Source organism: Eurosta solidaginis, chromosome 1, assembly GCF_040869045.1.
Source record: "Eurosta solidaginis isolate ZX-2024a chromosome 1, ASM4086904v1, whole genome shotgun sequence".
NCBI classification, from domain to species: Eukaryota; Metazoa; Arthropoda; class Insecta; order Diptera; family Tephritidae; genus Eurosta; species Eurosta solidaginis.
This window is the reverse complement of record NC_090319.1, coordinates 107983215-108000864: the sequence shown is the minus strand read 5'-3', so window position 1 is coordinate 108000864 and position 17650 is coordinate 107983215. Positions and strand designations below refer to the sequence as shown.

Here is a 17650-nt window from a genome sequence, read left to right as displayed (position 1 = left end):
AATGATCCCGAAATTATCCAGAAAAAGCTACGAAATGACCCCCACGTTATCGCGGACGGATCCCGAAAACCATCCAGAAATGGCCCGAAAGGGTCTCCAAAAGTTCCCGGAATAGTCCCAAAAAACCAGAAATCACAACGACGCGATTCTAGACGTATCCAGAGAACCACACAGAAATGATCCCTGAAGGTGTTCCAAAATGATCCCGAAAAGGTTCCTAAATGACCATGACTGGCTCCCGGGCGGATCTCAAAAACCATCCAGAAAATATCCAAGAAGGGTCCCTAAATTATCCCGACATACTCCAGAAAAAGTTCCGAAATGGCTCCGAGGGGATCCACGACGGATCGCGAAAACCATACAGAAATGAACCCGGAAGGAAGGGTCCCAAAATGATCCCGAAATAGTCCGGAAATGACCCAAATGGGATCCCGCACAGATCCAGAAATGATCCCGGAAGGGTCCAAAAACTATCCCGGAAAAGTAACAAAAAATTCCGAAATGGCTCCTACGGCATCTCGGACGGATCCAGAAATGATCTCGGAAGGGTCCCCAAATGATCCCAAAATGGTCCCGAAATGACCCTGATGGACCCGGCAAACCATCAAGAAATTATGCCGGAAGGGTCCACAAATGATCCCGAAATAATACATAAAAAGTCACGAAACGACCCCTAGAGGATCCCAAATGATCCCATATTAGCCCCGAAAAGTTCCCGAAATAACCCCGACGGGATCCCGGACAAATCCCGAAAACCATCCAGAAATAATGCCGGAAGGGATCCCAAATGATTCCGACAAAGTCCCGCATTGATTCCGACGGGATCCCGAACGGATACCGAAAATCATCCAGAAGTGATGCCGGAAAGGTCCTCAAATGATCACCTAATAGTCCCGAAATTACCCTTAAGGGGCCCTGGACGGATACCGTAAACCATCCAGAAACGATCCCGATATAGTCCCGAAGAAGTCCCGAAATGACCCTGACGGGATCCCGGACAGATCCCGAAATTCATCCAGAAATGATCTTGGGAGGGACCCCAAATGATCCCGAAAAAGTCCCGCAAGGAAAACCATCCAGAAGAGATGCCGGAAAGGTCCTCAAATGATCACCTAATAGTCCCAAAATGACCCTGACGGCATCCCGGACAGATCCCGAAATCCATCCAGAAATGATCTTGGTAGGGTCCCAAAATGATCCCGAAATAGTCTCGGAAAAGTCCAGAAATTACCCTGACGGGATACCGGACGAATCCTGAAAACCAATCGTAAATGATGCCGAAAAATTCCCGAAATGACCCTGATGGGACCCCGAAAGGATCCCGAAAACTATCCAGAAATGATGTCGGAAAGGTCCTCAAATGATCTCCTAATAGTTCCGAAAAGACACTGACGGGATCCCGAACGGATCCCGACAACTATCTAGAAATGATGCCGAAAGGGCCCGCAAATGATCCCGTATTAGTCGAGAAAAAGTCCCGAAATGACCCCGACGGGATGCCGGATGAATCCCAAAAACCATCCAGAAATGATGCCGGAAGGGACCCCAAATGATCCCGAAAAAGTCGGAAAAGTCCAGAAATTACCCTGACGGGTTCCCGGACGAATCCTGAAAGACATCCTCAAATGATCCCGAAAAAACCCCGAAATGACCCTGACGGAATCCCGAAAGGATTCCGAAAACTATCCAGAAATGATGCCGGAAAGGTTCTCAAATGACCCCCTAATAGTCCCGAAATGACTGTGACGGGATCACGAACGAATACCAAAAACCATCCAGAAATGATGCCGGTAGGTATCCCAAATGATCCCGAAATAATCCCGAAACGACCTCGTCGGCATCCCGGACGGATACCGAAAATTATCCAGAAATGATGCCGGAAAGGTCCACAAATGAGCCCTAATATATCCGAAATTACCCTGATGGGATCCCGGACGGATCCCGAAAACCATCCAGAAATGATGCCGAAGGGGTTACCAAATGATCCCGTATTAGTCGCGAAAAAGTCCCGAAATGACCCCGACGGCATCCCGGACGGATCCCGAAAACCATCCAGAAATGATGCCGGAAGAGCCCCAAATGATCCCGAAAAGGTCCCCAAATGACCCCGACGAGATCCCGGACGGATACCGAAAACCATCCAGAAATGATGCCGGTAGGTATCCCAAATGATCCCGAAATAGTCCCGAAATGACCCCGTCCGGATCCCGGACGGATCCCGAAAACTATCCAGAAATGATGTCGAAAGGGTCCCCAAATGATCCCGCATTAGTCGAGAAAAAGTCCCGAAATGACCCCGACGGCATCCCGGACGGATCCCGAAAACCATCCAGAAATGATGCCGGAAGAGCCCCAAATGATCCCGAAAAGGTCCCCAAATGACCCCGACGAGATCCCGGACGGATACCGAAAACCATCCAGAAATGATGCCGGTAGGTATCCCAAATGATCCCGAAATAGTCCCGAAATGACCCCGTCCGGATCCCGGACGGATCCCGAAAACTATCCAGAAATGATGTCGAAAGGGTCCCCAAATGATCCCGCATTAGTCGAGAAAAAGTCCCGAAATGACCCCGACGGCATCCCGGACGGATCCCGAAAACCATCCAGAAATGATGCCGGAAGAGCCCCAAATGATCCCGAAAAGGTCCCCAAATGACCCCGACGAGATCCCGGACGGATACCGAAAACCATCCAGAAATGATGCCGGAAGAGCCCCAAATGATCCCGAAAAGGTCCCCAAATGACCCCGACGGCATCCCGGACGGATCCCGAAAACCATCCAGAAATGATGCCGGAAGAGCCCCAAATGATCCCGAAAAGGTCCCCAAATGACCCCGACGAGATCCCGGACGGATCCCGAAAACCATACAGAAATGATGCCGGAAGAGCCCCCAAATGATCCCTAAAAAGTCCCCAAATGACCCCGACATACTCCAGAAAAAGTTCCGAAATGGCTCCGAGGGAATCAACGACGGATCGCGAAAACCATACAGAAATGATTCCGGAAGGATCCCAAAATGATCCCGAAATAGTCGGGAAATGACCCAGATGGGATCCCGCACAGATCCAGAAATTATCCCGGAAGGATCCCCAAATGATCCCAAAATGGTCCCGAAATGACCCTGATGGATCCGGCAAACCATCAAGAAATTATGCCGGAAGGGTCCCCAAATGATCCCGAAATAAAACAGAAAAAGTCACGAAACGACCCCTAGGGGATCCCCAAATGATCCCGTATTAGCCCCGAAATAGTCCCAAAATTACCCTGACGGGATCCCGAAAGGATTCCGAAAACAATCCAGAAATGATGCCAGAAAGGTCCTCAAATGATCCCCTAATAGTCCCGAAATGACCGTGACGGGATCCCCACAACTATCCAGAAATGATGCCGAAAGGGTCCGCAAATGATCCCGTATTAGTCGAGAAAAAGTCCCGAAATGACCACGACGGGATCCCGGACGAATCCCAAAAACCATCCAGAAATGATGCCGGTAGGGATCCCAAATGATCCCGAAATAGTCCCGAAATGACCTCGTCGGCATCCCGGACGGATCCCGAAAACTATCCAGAAATGATGCCGGAAGGGTTCCAAAATGATCCCGTATTAGTCGCGAAAAAGTCCCGAAATGACCCCGACGGGATCCCGGACGAATCCCGAAAACTATCCAGAAATGATGCCGGAAGAGCCCCAAAATGATCCCGAAAAAGTCCCGAAATGACCACGACGGGATCCCGGACGGATCCCGAAAACCATCCAGAAATGATGCCGGAAGGGTTCCAAAATGATCCCGTATTAGTCGCGAAAAAGTCCCGAAATGACCCCGACGGGATCCCGGACGGATCCCGAAAACTATCCAGAAATGATGCCGGAAGAGCCCCAATATGATCCCGAAAAAGTCCCGAAATGACCACGACGGGATCCCGGACGGATCCCGAAAACCATCCAGAAATGATGCCGGAAGAGCCCCAAAATGACCCCGAAAAAGTTCCCAAATGACCCCGACGAGATCCCGGACGGATCACGAAAACCATCCAGAAATGATGCCGGAAGAGCCCCCAAATGATCCTGAAAAAGTCCCCAAATGACCCCGACGAGATCCCGGACGGATCCCGAAAACCATCCAGAAATGATGCCGAATGATCCCGTATTAGTCGCGAAAAAGTCCCGAAATGACCCCGACGGGATGCCGGACGAATCCCGAGGACCATCCAGAAATGATGTCTAAAGGGACCCAAACTAACCCCGAAAAAGTCCCGTAATGATCCCGGAAACCATCAAGAATTTATCTCTCGAAGGTACGCAAATGATCCCGAAAGTACCCCGACGGGATCCCGAAAACCATCCAGAAATGATGCCGGAAGGGTTCCAAAATGATCCCGTATTAGTCGCGAAAAAGTCCCGAAATGACCCCGACGGGATCCCGGACGGATCCCGAAAACTATCCAGAAATGATGCCGGAAGAGCCCCAATATGATCCCGAAAAAGTCCCGAAATGACCACGACGGGATCCCGGACGGATCCCGAAAACCATCCAGAAATGATGCCGGAAGAGCCCCAAAATGACCCCGAAAAAGTTCCCAAATGACCCCGACGAGATCCCGGACGGATCACGAAAACCATCCAGAAATGATGCCGGAAGAGCCCCCAAATGATCCTGAAAAAGCCCCCAAATTATCCTGAAAAAGTCCCCAAATGACCCCGACGAGATCCCGGACGGATCCCGAAAACCATCCAGAAATGATGCCGAATGATCCCGTATTAGTCGCGAAAAAGTCCCGAAATGACCCCGACGGGATCCCGGACGAATCCCGAAAACTATCCAGAAATGATGCCGGAAGAGCCCCAATATGATCCCGAAAAAGTCCCGAAATGACCACGACGGGATCCCGGACGGATCCCGAAAACCATCCAGAAATGATGCCGGAAGAGCCCCCAAATGATCCCGAAAAAGTCCCCAAATGACTCCGACGAGATCCCGGACGGATCCCGAAAACCATCCAGAAATGATGCCGAATGATCCCGTATTAGTCGCGAAAAAGTCCCGAAATGACCCCGACGGGATGCCGGACGAATCCCGAGGACCATCCAGAAATGATGTCTAAAGGGACCCAAACTAACCCCGAAAAAGTCCCGTAAGGACCCGGAAACCATCAAGAATTTATCTCTCGAAGGTACGCAAATGATCCCGAAAGTACCCCGACGGGATCCCGGACGGATCCCGAAAACTATACAGAAATGATCCCGGAAGGGTCCCAAAATGATCCCGAAATAGTCCTGAAAAAGTCCCGAAATTACCCCGGCGTAATCCCGGACCGATCCCGAAAACCATCCAGAAATGATCCCGGAAGGGTCTCGATACGACCCTTACGGGATTACAAATAAGGTGAAGCTAATTATAAAACCATGTTAATACGGCAGCAGGCGCATTGGAGCGAATAAAAAGTTACATAGAAACATACAGGTAAAGCTAATAAAAGCGTGCTAATAAAACCAATTGATGGAGGGCGGATGGCGGGAGTAGAGGAGAGGACCACTGATCGTTCCTCCAAAATTGTCTAGATCTCGTTCTGTATGTACCAGATACCAAAAACTATTGATTTAGAAGAAAATTTATATTGAGTTATAACAATTTATAGATTTTACACCAGAGGGGTGATAAAGGGGCGGGCGGAGGGTGTCACTGCTTACTTTGTAAGCCCTCGACTTATTTGACCCCTTGAGTCTGTGATATTGGTGAAGGCCAGTATACGTAAAGTTATAATGTGTAAAAATTATTGAAAAATTATTTCTCGAAGGGGTCGTGGGACCCCCACCCCTCTTTCCATGTTCGTAAAAAATTTCGCTAGTAGACCACTGTCTGTGTCCCAAATTTCATAAAAATCCGTGTAGCCATTCTGGCGTGATTCAGTCGCAAAGACGAAAAAATATAATAATTAAATTATAACTGTTCCTAGGGGGCGGAGACCACGCCCCTTTTGAAAAATATATAGCTAGTAGATCCTTCTAGAATATTGGCTATATGTGTGCAAAATTTCATCCAAATCGGTCCAGCCGTTCTTGCGTTATTGAGTCACAAAGACAAACGTCTGGACAAACATCCAAACATCCAAACATCCAAACATCCAAACATCTTCACATCCAAACTTTCCCATTTATAATATATATTAGATTAGATACTAGCCTTTACCCGCGGCCCCGTCCGCAAGGAGAAAATAAAATATATGTGCTATTCACGTTAGCCTGTTTATCAAGTTGTCTGTTTAAAAATTTTTTCTGTCAATGTATTTTATTTTTTAATACAGTAAAAAAAAGAACTAACTGAGCTGATGGGCACGCTTACATGAATAGTACAATACACTTTTTTCGAATTAAAAAAAATACATTTTGTTTCTAAGTTAAATTAATTGATATGACAGGGGTGAAAGAATTACTACTCATAGAACAAAGGAGTGAAACTACAATTAGCAAAAACCAAAAAGAAGTTTTTAAATAAAAGCAGTGTTGCTTTTTCGGGTATTTAGTTGGTTAAAATATTACAAAAATTTGAATTATAGTTGTAATAGTTCGTTACAGGATTCATTTAAAAATAGAACGAAAAAGCTGTGATATATTAAAGATAAAACATACCGAATTTTAATTACGAATAATTTGCCGTAAATCCACGGCCATGTGTGCTGAATTACCGGTTTCGAAGAGACCTAAAATGATCCCGGAAGTGTCCCTAAATGACACCAAATAGTCACGAAATGATGTCGACGGGATCCTGGACAAATCTCGAAAACTATCCAGAAATGATGCCGGAAGGGTCCCAAAATAATCCCGAAGTAGTCACGAAAAGTCCCGAAGTGACCCTGACGGGATCCCGGACGGATCCCGAAAACCATCCAGATTTGATTCCTGAACGGTCCGCAAATGATCCCGATATAGTCCGAAAAAGCCCCGAAAAAACTCTGACGGGATCCCGGACAAATCCCGAAAATCGCCCAGAAATTATCCCGGAGGAGTCCCAAAATGATTCCGAAATAGTAGTCACGAAAAAGGCCCGAAATGACCCTGACGGGATCCCGAAAACCATCCAGAAATGACTCTGGTGGGATCCCCAAATGATCCCGGAAAAGTCCACAAACCATCCAGAATTGATTTCTGAAGGTTCCGCAAATGATCCCGAAATAGTCCCGAAAGTCACGAAAAACTCAGACCCATCCCGAAAATCATGAAGAAATTATCCTGGAAGGGTCCCAAAATTACCCCGAAATGACTCCGACGGGATCCCGGACAGATCCCGAAAATCATCCAGAACTGAGCTCTGAAACGTCCGCAAATAATCCAGAAATAGTCCGGAAAAAGTCCCGAAAAAACTCCGTCGGGATCCCGGACAGATCCCGAAAATCACCCAGAAATTATGCCGGAGGGGTCCCAAAATGATTCCGAAATAGTCCCGAAAAAGTCCCGAAATGACCTTGAGGGGATCCCAGACCGATACCGAAAACCATCCAGAATTGATCTCTAAAGGGTCCGCAATTTATCCCAGATAAAGTCGCGAAAAAACTACGAAGGGATCCCGAACAGATCCCGAAAATCATAGAGAAATTATCCCGGAAGGGTCCCAAAATGATCCCGAAATAGTCCCGAAAAGGCGCGAAATAACCCTGACGGGATCCCGGACGGATCCCGAAAACCACCCAGAAATGATCTTTAAGGGCAACTGACCCCGAAATAGTCGTGAAAGTCCCGAAATTACCCCGACGGCATCCCGAAAACCATCCAGAAATTATCCCTGAAGGATCCCCAAATGATCCAAGAACAGTCTCGAAATTCCCTGACATTTTCCCGAAAAAGTAAAAAAATAAACCCGACGGGATCTCGGACGGATCCCGAAAACGATCCAGAAATGATGCCGGAAGGGACCCCAAATGATCCTGAAAAATTCCCGAAATTCCCCCGATGGGATCCCGGACGGATCCCGGATCATCCAGAAATGATGCCGGAAGAGAACCCAAGTGATCCCGCAAAAGGCCCAAAATGACCCCGACAGGATCCCGGAAGGATCCCGTAAACCATCCAGAAATGATGCCGGAAGAGACCCCAAATGATCCCGCAAAAGTCCCAAAATGATCCCGACAGGATCCCGGACGGATCCCGAAAACCATACAGAAATGATCCGGAAGAGACCCCAAATGATCCCGCAAAAGTCTCAAAATGACCCCGACAGGATCCCGGACGGATCCCGTAAACCATCCAGAAATGATGCCGGAAGAGACCCCAAATGATCCCGCAAAAGTCCCAAAATGACCCCGACAGGATCCCGGACGGATCCCGTAAACCATCCAGAAATGATGCCGGAAGAGAACCCAAATGATCCCGCAAAAGGCCCAAAATGACCCCGACAGGATCCCGGAAGGATCCCGTAAACCATCCAGAAATGATGCCGGAAGAGACCCCAAATGATCCCGCAAAAGTCCCAAAATGATCCCGACAGGATCCCGGACGGATCCCGAAAACCATACAGAAATGATGCCGGAAGAGACCCCAAATGATCCCGAAAAAGTCTCAAAATGACCCCGACAGGATCCCGGACGGATCCTGTAAACCATCCAGAAATGATGGCCGAAGAGACCCCAAATGATCCCGCAAAAGTCCCAAAATGACCCCGACAGGATCCCGGACGGATCCCGAAAACCATTCAGAAATGATGCCGGAAGAGACCCCAAATGATCCCGCAAAAGTCCCAAAATGACCCCGACAGGATCCCGGACGGATCCCGTAAACCATCCAGAAATGATGCCGGAAGAGAACCCAAATGATCCCGCAAAAGGCCCAAAATGACCCCGACAGGATCCCGGACGGATCCCGTAAACCATCCAGAAATGATGCCGGAAGAGAACCCAAATGATCCCGCAAAAGGCCCAAAATGACCCCGACAGTATCCCGGACGGATCCTGTAAACCATCCAGAAATGATGCCCGAAGAGACCCCAAATGATCCCGCAAAAGTCCCAAAATGACCCCGACAGGATCCCGGAAGGATCCCGTAAACCATTCAGAAATGATGCCGGAAGAGACCCGAAATGATCCCGCAAAAGTCCCAAAATGATCCCGACAGGATCCCGGACGGATCCCGAAAACCATACAGAAATGATGCCGGAAGAGACCCCAAATGAACCCGCAAGTCTCAAAATGACCCCGACAGGATCCCGGACGGATCCCGTAAACCATCCAGAAATGATGCCGGAAGAGAACCCAAATGATCCCGCAAAAGGCCCAAAATGACCCCGACAGGAACCCGAAAGGATCCCGTAAACCATCCAGAAATGATGCCGGAAGAGACCCCAAATGATCCCGCAAAAGTCCCAAAATGATCCCGACAGGATCCCGGACGGATTACAGAAATGATGCCGGAAGAGACCCCAAATGATCCCGCAAAAGTCTCAAAATGACCCCGACAGGATCCCGGACGGATCCTGTAAACCATCCAGAAATGATGCCCGAAGAGACCCCAAATGATCCCGCAAAAGTCCCAAAATGACCCCGACAGGATCCCGGACGGATCCCGAAAACCATTCAGAAATGATGCCGGCAGGTACCCCAAATAATCCCGAAATTGTCCCGAAATGACCCTGACGGGATCGCGGACGGTTTCCGAAAACCATCCAGAAATGATGCCGATAGGGTCCCCAAATGATCCTGTATTAGTCGAGAAAAAATTCCGAAATGACTCCGACGGGATCCCGGACGGATCCCGAAAACCATCTAGAATTGATACCGGAAGGTACCCCAAATGATGCCGAAATAGTCCCGAAATGACATCGACGGGATCCCGGACGGATCCCGAAAACCATCCAGAAATGATGCCGGAGGAGACCCCAAATGATCCCGCTAAAGTCCCAAAATGACCCCGACAGGGTCCCGGACGGATCCCGTAAACCATCCAGAAATGATGGCGGAAGAGACCCCAAATGATCCCGCAAAAGTCCCAAAATGACCCCGACAGGATCCCGGACGGATCCCGTAAACCATCCAGAAATGATGTCGGAAGAGACCCCAAATGATCCCGCAAAAGTCCCAAAATGACCCCGACAGGATCCCGGACGGATCCCGTAAGTCATCCAGAAATGATGCCGGAGGAGACCCCAAATGATCCCGCTAAAGTCCCAAAATTACCCCGACAGGGTCCCGGACGGATCCCGTAAACCATCCAGAAATGATGCCGGAAGAGACCCCAAATGATCCCGCAAAGGTCCCAAAATTACCCCGACAGGATCCCGGACGGATCCCGTAAACCATCCAGAAATGATGCCGGAAGAGACCCCAAATGATCCCGCAAAAGTCCCAAAATGACCCCGACAGGATCCCGGACGGATCCCATAAACCATCCAGAAATGATGCCGGAAGAGACCCCAAATGATCCCGCAAAAGTCCCAAAATGACCCCGACAGGATCCCGGACGGATCCCGTAAACCATCCAGAAATGATGCCGGAGGAGACCCCAAATGATCCCGCAAAAGTCTCAAAATGACCCCGACAGGATCCCGGACGGATCCCGAACACCATCCAGAAATGATGCTGGAAGAGACCCCAAATGATCCCGCAAAAGTCCCAAAATGACCCCGACAGGATCCCGGACGGATCCCGTAAACCATCCAGAAATGATGCCGGAAGAGACCCCAAATGATCCCGCAAAAGTCCCAAAATGACGTCGACGGGATCCCGGACGGATCTCGTAAACCATCCAGAAATGATGCCGAAAGGTTCCCCAAATGATCCTGTGTTAGTCGAGAAAAAGTTCCGAAATGACCCCGACGGGATCCCGAAAACCATCTAGAAATGATGCCGGAAGGTACCCCAAATGATGCCGTAATAGTCCCGAAATGACATCGACGGGATCCCGTACGGATCCCGAAAACCATCCAGAAATGATGCCGGAAGAGACCCCAAATGATCCCGCAAAAGTCCCAAAATGACCCCGACAGGATCCCGGACGGATCCCGTAAACCATCCAGAAATGATGCCGGAGGAGACCCCAAATGATCCCGCAAAAGTCTCAAAATGACCCCGACAGGATCCCGGACGGATCCCGAACACCATCCAGAAATGATGCTGGAAGAGACCCCAAATGATCCCGCAAAAGTCCCAAAATGACCCCGACAGGATCCCGGACGGATCCCGTAAACCATCCAGAAATGATGCCGGAAGAGACCCCAAATGATCCCGCAAAAGTCCCAAAATGACCCCGACAGGATCCCGGACGGATCCCGTAAACCATCCAGAAATGATGCCGGAGGAGACCCCAAATGATCCCGCAAAAGTCTCAAAATGACCCCGACAGGATCCCGGACGGATCCCGAACACCATCCAGAAATGATGCTGGAAGAGACCCCAAATGATCCCGCAAAAGTCCCAAAATGACCCCGACAGGATCCCGGAAGGATCCCGTAAACCATCCAGAAATGATGCCGGAAGAGACCCCAAATGATCCCGCAAAAGTCCCAAAATGATCCCGACAGGATCCCGGACGGATCCCGAAAACCATCCAGAAATGATGCCGGAAGAGACCCCAAATGATCCCGCAAAAGTCTCAAAATGACCCCGACAGGATCCCGGACGGATCCCGAACACCATCCAGAAATGATGCTGGAAGAGACCCCAAATGATCCCGCAAAAGTCCCAAAATGACCCCGACAGGATCCCGGACGGATCCCGTAAACCGTCCAGAAATGATGCCGGAAGAGACCCCAAATGATCCCGCAAAAGTCCCAAAATGACCCCGACAGGATCCCGGACGGATCCCGTAAAGCATCCAGAAATGATGCCGGAGGAGACCCCAAATGATCCCGCAAAAGTCTCAAAATGACCCCGACAGGATCCCGGACGGATCCTGAACACCATCCAGAAATGATGCTGGAAGAGACCCCAAATGATCCCGCAAAAGTCCCAAAATGACCCCGACAGGATCCCGGACGGATCCCGTAAACCATCCAGAAATGATGCCGGAAGAGACCCCAAATGATCCCGCAAAAGTCCCAAAATGACCCCGACAGTATCCCGGACGGATCCCGAAAACCATCCAGAAATGATGCCGGAATGGACCCCAAATCGTCCCGAAATGACACCGACGGGATCCCGGACGGATCCCGAAAACCATCCAGAAATGATGCCGGAAGAGACCCCAAATGATCCCGCAAAAGTCCCAAAATGACCCCGACAGGATCCCGGACGGATCCCGAAAACCATCCAGAAATGATGCCGGAATGGACCCCAAATGGTCCCGAAATGACACCGACGGGATGCCGGACGGATCCCGTAAACCATCCAGAAATGATGCCGGAAGATAACCCTAATGATCCCGAAATAGCCCCGAAATGGTCCCGACGGGATCCCGGACGGATCCCTAAAACCATCCAGGAATAATTACGGAAAGGACCCAAACTGACCCCGAAAAAGTCCCGTAATGATCTCGGAAACCATCAAGAATTTATCTCTCGAAGGTACGCAAATGATCCCGAAAGTACCCCGACGGGATCCCGGACGGATCCCGAAAACCATCCAGAAATGATGCCGGATGGGTCCCCAAATGATCGCGAAATAGTCCCTAAATGATTCCGGAATAGTCCCGAAAATGTCCCAAAATAACCCCGACGGGATCCCGGACGGATCCCGAAAACTATACAGAAATGATCCCGGAAGGGTCCCAAAATGATCCCGAAATAGTCCCGAAAAAGTCCCGAAATTACCCCGGCGTAATCCCGGACCGATCCCGAAAACCATCCAGAAATGATCCCGGAGGGTCTCGATATGACCCTTACGGGATTACAAATAAGGTGAAGCTAATTATAAAACCATGTTAATAAGGCAGCAGGTGCATTGGAGCGAATAAAAAGTTACATAGAAACATACAGGTAAAGCTAATAAAAGCGTGCTAATAAAAACAATTGATGGATGGCGGGAGTAGAAGAGAGGACCACTGATCGTTCCTCCAAAATTGTCTAGATCTCGTTCTGTATGTACCAGATACCAAAAACTATTGATTTAGGAGAAAATTTATATTGAGTTATAACAATTTATAGATTTTACACCAGTGGAGTGATAAAGGGGGAGGGGGGTGGGGCGGGCGGAGGGTGTCACTGCTTACTTTGTAAGCCCTCGACTTATTTGACCCCTTGAGTCTGTGATATTGGTGAAGGCCAGTATACGTAAAGTTATAATGTGTAAAAATTATTGAAAAATAATTTCTCGAAGGGGTCGTGGGACCCCCACCCCTCTTTCCATGTTCGAAAAAAATTTCGCTAATAGACTACTGTCTGTGTCCCAAATTTCATCAAAATCCGTGTAGCCATTCTGGCGTGATTCAGTCGCAAAGACGAAAAAGTATAATAATTAAATTATAACTGTTCCTAGGGGGCGGGTACCACGCCCCTTTTCAAAAATATATAGTTAGTAGATCCTTCTAGACTATTGGCTATGTGTGTGCAAAATTTCATCCAAATCGGTCCAGCCGTTCTTGCGTGATTGAGTCACAAAGACAAACGTCTGGACAAATATCCAAACATCCAAACATCCAAACATCTTCACATCCAAACTTTGCCATTTATAATATATATTAGATTAGATATTAGATTAGATTAGATATATGATAGTGATAAAGACTGATGCATACCACTTGAGGTAAACCAACTTCTTGGGAATGGTCCCCATCCACGGCTGCCTGATTTCCAATTTTTAGGATTCTCTCCTCCATATCGGACAAAGGTTTTTGCCGTGGGCCGTTAATGCCACTGTGGCTCTCTGTTAGATCCGTTAATTAAAATCAAATATGTATAATAGCATAAAATACTACCTTAGATCACACCAATATTTGCGCCACTTTGCGCCGTCTTTTTGAGCACCACCTAAAGCGCTTACATGGTTGGCCAGTGACTGCAAAGATTTCTCCTTCTGCTTGCCACCATTGCGGACATAAATCTTAGTTTTGAAATAAAAATATTAATATGCAACTAATCCAAGTAATTTAAAAACTTATTCATACCTTTCATTGGCAAAATCTGCGTTTGCCTCCAAATGCTGCACCAAATATTCTTTTTGGCATTCCGATGCCTTAGCGCAATTTTTTTTTTCATTTTAAAATTTTTTTCGTTTAATTTAAATTTATCACGAGCAAATTCAACTTTGAAAAAATACTCGTTAAATGAAAAAAGTTTGACAGTAAATATCACTTTTTTTTAACTGAATCGCATATCAGATGAAGTGGTGAAAAATGCTTTCATTTCGCCACTTCATAGAACGTGAATTGACCCCCAGCTGTTATAAAGCGAAGTCATTGGTGCCGTTTTTCGTATCGCTATAGTCGTATCCCTAACGTAACCTTATACGATATATTGTGATCGATTAATGGTGCCTTAACATAAAAATCGTGAAAATTTCATAAAAATGAAGAAAACGCAAAAAATTACAAACATATTCGACAAAAAATAAAGTAAGTAAGTAGCCAATTGGTTGGCTACGATACGGTTACGACCGTAGCGTTACCACAATTCACCCACAGAAGATTTGGCATTCACGATTTCAAAATTGGTTCGTTCTGCGCACTGCGTCACACCTGACTGCTGAGCGAATAAAGAAAGAGAGAAAAAACAAGAGTTAAAAGAAAATGATGTAAAAATTGCCCATAAAAACAGCTGATCTCTTGTTTACATGCGCAATGCGCAATCTTGTGTGCGTGATTTGTGTAGCGTTACGATATCCCTTCAAAAACGCGAGTGCACCATAAATAGTGTAAGGAATACTCCTTTAGGAGTATAGGAGTGGCCCAAAACTAATCTGTATTCATACAAAAAATGTGCTCCAATTAACATTGCGATGTCCTAGGAGAGGAGTAGGTGATCCCACTCTCGCTTTGTTTGTGAGTATTCCATAGAGTACATACGTGAGAGTACTTTCCAAAGTACTTTCACTGTAGTACTCCATGGAGCACCCACAGAGGATCATATGCCAAAGTACTAAAGAGGAATTGCGTCGGAAAGAATTGTCGAAGTGAATTTAAGTTAAAATGAAAGTAAATGAAGAGGGGCAATACAACTTTTATATTTTATACTACGAATAGTCTTATGTTATTTAGCATTTGCGTGAATAAAGAAACTAATATTTCTCTATACATACTATAGAATGTATACATAAAACCAGTGCGCGGTTGCATTTTATCAGAGTTGCCATAGTAAAATTTTATTATCAGTTATTTGCATGCAATATTTTACTTTTGGCAACTCTGTTCGATCGTCATCGTGTCGTGATTACTGTCGTTAAAAAACGAACAATGATCGGCTGATGGTGGTCCGCAAACGCATTGCAAAGGTCCCTACATATGACTATCATCTGATTGTCAGCAATGTCAACCTAACGATCAGCGCCTATCACAAACTTAAGGGGACTTGCGCAAATGTGATTTAAACAACTGTATACGTGTGAGTTTTGTCTCCTTCTTATACACCAACATGGCCTACTGATTAAGTATATAGCCGTACTGCTCACTCTCATTCTACTATCAAAAAGAGTCATAAATTATAGTTTACTGTAAATATCAGGTTTGACTGTTATACTATCATAAATGACCATTGTTATATTCCGCCAAAAATGAAACAATGCTTTTTGCTTTTTATTTACTTTATTTCATTACGTTTTTAATTTTGTACGTGATAAAAGCATACGTGTTTCTTATTTGTTTAAAATAAATATTTTTATAAGAATTCGAGTTCAGAATTTTCAATTTAAATTCAGAAAATAACAAAACACCAGAAGAGCGCTTTCCTCATGCGGAAACACATTTAAAAATAAATTACCACTAACACTATTACTTTTCGAGTATCAATTTTTGAGTGCGCCCCACACATTCCGACAGCCTTTGGTATTTTTTAATATTATTTTCGAATTTTTTTTCTTTTAGCATGGAGCATGTTACGGTCTGCTGCTACGGTCTACGGCTACGATCCACTTGGGAGCGTGTTCACGCGAACACACCTAGTGATGTGGCGAAAGTTGCGATAAAAAGTATCAAAAAAGAAGGGAACAGACAGACCGGCCATCACTAGGAAAAAAATCGCACGAGTTTCCAGCACTAAGTCGAAGACGAAAAAAATAGAAGGGAGGTAAAAAAAAATCGCACGAGTTTCCGACACTAAGTCGAAGACGAAAAAAAATAGAAGGGAGGAAAAAAAAAAGAATCGCACGTTTTCCGGCCGTAGACACACCAAAAAAAAAGACGGAAAAAATTGAAAGAAATAAAAGAAAAAGGCCACGTGTTGATGTACATAAAATATACATAGATGTGACCCGACTGCAAATCCTGGGAGTCGAACAATTTCATAGCAGAGGTTATGAGCTGCTATTTGGCCACATAAAAACGTTTTTATATACTAAATACATTTGGCTTCGAAAACAGGACTTTTCGCAATAAGTAGTGAAATTAAGTCGACTAAGCTTGTTCAGACTGTTTTAATAAATCATCACCGACCAGAACGAAGAAGATTTTATTTTGCACCCAAAGAAACGTATATATATATATACATTTATGTGCGCAGATATGTCTATTAACTTGCATTTACGTTAATAAATAAAACGAGAAGACGCAGCAACAGCAATGGAAGCGGTCTTTCAAAGATCCCCCTAGGATCCTTCAAACGAGAAGGGGTGAGAAGGGAATACGCCCAAATCAACAGTATCAACAAGAACAGCCACCACCAGTACACCTCGGACCAGAGCGCAACAACCATCAACAGTACCAGCACAGCGCGCACAAGACCGCGCACCACAACCAACATCAGCGTCAACTTCACCGGCAAAATCAACATCACCAGTAACCACGCCGGCAGAGGCCCATGGTACGTACTCTGGCGGCCATGTAAGTAACAGCCTTGTATAGACTTAAAACTAATTACCCTACAAAAAAATTCTGGTCACGAAACTTACCCACGCCCATGCAAATGTGACTAAGCATATAACCTATGACTGTATAATAACTAGTCCAACGGCGTGGAACGACGAGAACATTTTTGCAGGGTAGTTAAAGGAACTTCCAAGTGGTACTTAGAGGGTTTTATATACCCCGGGTAAACCATTCGACAAGGATCGATCTTTTTGTCAAAATTACGACATTTTTTTTTATAATTATCAACATAAAAGATGAAAGGATAGTTTAACGTATTATAGAAAAAAAAAGTTACACATAAATGATTGCCACTATTTAAGTTTAGCTTGTATTAATTATCTAACCAAAAGAATTACTATGTGAACACTCAGGTTTTGCAACCTGACAAGATGTTAAAGAATGCAACAACAGTTTAATATGCAAAATTATTTACAAATTTTAAAGGTTTGTTCACAAATAAACAGGCAGTTTTGTCTCAGTCGGGTTAAGCAGCATTTACCTGTTAGAACGCTCAACACTAATTCCAACATACTCCGTTTATTTGTGAATGCATCTTATATATAATATATCAAACAAAACTCTTTAAATATAACTAAAATTGTATTCAGCAATTTACTAGATAATTCCATTTACCTAATACCTACCTAAGCATTAGGTTTACAAAAAAAAAAAAAAAGCATACATCTTTTTTTTTGATCATTTTAAGAATATATTTTGTCGCCTTAAAACGTT

The 17650-nt window shown here is 46.0% G+C and overlaps 1 long non-coding RNA gene across 1 annotated transcript; it reads right to left on the bottom strand.

Annotated features, from left to right (window-relative positions):
- Positions 1–13713: 13713 nt before the first annotated feature.
- On the bottom strand, positions 13714–14169 carry LOC137237314 (uncharacterized). Its single transcript, XR_010948900.1, has 3 exons — positions 14027–14169; positions 13838–13962; positions 13714–13785 (listed from the first exon to the last, which is right to left on the bottom strand). It is a non-coding gene; the product is annotated as an uncharacterized lncRNA (long non-coding RNA).
- Between the last annotated feature and the right edge of the window lie 3481 nt (positions 14170–17650).